General features: G+C 34.4%; 1 non-coding gene across 1 annotated transcript; it reads right to left on the minus strand.

The window, feature by feature from the left end:
• Nucleotides 1-1319: 1319 nt before the first annotated feature.
• Nucleotides 1320-1426, minus strand: LOC141490386 (U6 spliceosomal RNA). Its single transcript, XR_012469212.1, has one exon. It is a non-coding gene; the product is annotated as a U6 spliceosomal RNA (small nuclear RNA).
• Nucleotides 1427-2074: the final 648 nt, after the last annotated feature.

Below are 2074 nucleotides of genomic sequence, written 5' to 3' on the forward strand. Positions count from 1 at the left end.
GCCACACAGCTGGGTGATTGTTGGGTGTCTGAGGCCAGATTTGAGCCTGCGTGCTCCTGACTCCAGGGTTGGTGCTCTGTCCACTGCGCCACCTGGCTGCCCCTATTATTATTGTTATTATTTTATTTTGGTGATGTTTTTTGGTTTTTGCAGGGCAAAGGGGTTAGGCTTGCCCAGGGTTGCACAGCTGGGTTATTGTTGGGTGTCTGGGGCCAGATTTATCTTGGGTGCTCCTGACTCTAGGGCCAGCACTCTGTCCACTGTGTCACCTAGCTGCCCCATCATTATTATTTTTTTAGTTTTAATTTTAATTTTTTCCTCTTTCCTTTATTGCTCATGAGGGTCTATATGTTTTTGGGGAGAGGGTATTATGTTTACTTTTAAACCAGAATATTTTAGTAATGTATACAAAACGTCATTGTACAAAAATAAAATAAATATAATTTTAAAAAGATAAAAATGTAATTGGAAAATGAAATAAAATATCAATAAAAAAGAGAAAAAAAATTTAAAAGGTATTTGATGTCTTCCTAAGATCACTTTTTGTTGTTGTTTATATTACTTTGCAATTGAATTTAAGTCCAGTACTTCTTTCTAATGAGAAGCTTGGTAAAGTAGCAAGAGTATTAAATATAGATTCAAAAGTGTGATGTCCAACAATTGACTCTGCTGCTTATTAGACCTGAGACCTTAGACATATTCTTTCAGTTCCCCATGTCTTAGTTTTCTTCTTAATAAAATAAGTGTTTCAGACTCTAAGGTTCTATCTAGCATTATATTTTAAGATTGAAATGAAAATAGTAAGAGTTACATGACTGGCAAGATGAAAGAATTGTCTTTGTAAATCTCTTCAAAATCTAAACCTCAAAAGAAATTATGCATAAGATTTAGAGTAATTAGAGGTGATTTCACAAGTTAAAAATAGAGAATCCCCTCTCAAACACACACAGGGTGAAAATCTCATAAATTAATATACAAGAACTTTAATGCCTCAATCCTTTCCACTCAGCATCCCCACCCCTTCCCAATTTCATATGCCTCCAATGGTAAATATAATATGATCTTGGGCACCATTTTAAGGTCCTTCCACAGCAGTGACTTTTCTCAAAAACTTTCACTCTTATTCCACAAGTTGAGGTAAACACTCATTTTGCCCAGAAATAGGAAGGAAAGGGGAAGGAAAGAAGGAATCAGTCTTAATTAAAAGATATACAGTCATACATTATAGGGAAGTGTTCTGATAGGCCTGAAAGAAAGGGATTTGGAAAACCAGCTGAGGTTCCCTAAAGATTATTCACGGAGAGGACCCTAGGCCTAATGACTATGATATCTGTTTCACAAATTTGCATGTCATCCTTGCTCAGGGGCCATGCTAATCTTCTCTGTATCATTCCAATTTTAGTAAATATGCTGCCAAAGCAAGCACTATGATATCTGTCAAATTAAGAAGACTGAAGTTCTTCTCATAGCCCAGTCTTCAGATCTCTACACCAAAGGGAAAGGGGAAATGAGAAAAGGTAAAGAAGAAATGATGTATTAGCAGCTCAAAAACAATGACAAAACTAAAATATGTACAGAAATCTAGGACATAAAGAGATCAGCTAAGAAATCCTAAAAATAAAAGGACTGATGAGTAAAAATTCAGAGACATGAAAGTATTTTAAATAAGTATTATTTAATCAAGCTATTCAGATAAAAATTAAAATTATTTAAAAGTCAGTGAAAGGAAATGGATGAAATTGATGTGAAAAAAATCTGTTACTGAAAACATTGGTGGGTTCAATTGTATAATCTTAAACATTATTTGAAAGACAGCAGCTAAGTGCCCTGATATTTTGAAAAAAAAAATTGGTCAAGAAGGTAGATATGATGATCACCAAATTCTTATTAAGTGTGAGACAGGTTTATTCTGGGAAAAAAGGAATGTCTTCCAGAACTTAGATTTCTTAAGAAGGGGGGGGACCTCAATTTAGATTAAAGTATCTAAGGCTGGACTATTTAGAAGAAATAAAGAAGGTTTTTAATTAAAGTCAATAATTGTTGATTGCTCTGAGAGGCTATAACCTGTTTTCTT

The sequence above is a fragment of the Macrotis lagotis genome, chromosome 5, assembly GCF_037893015.1.
Source record: "Macrotis lagotis isolate mMagLag1 chromosome 5, bilby.v1.9.chrom.fasta, whole genome shotgun sequence".
Classification (NCBI taxonomy): Eukaryota; Metazoa; Chordata; class Mammalia; order Peramelemorphia; family Peramelidae; genus Macrotis; species Macrotis lagotis.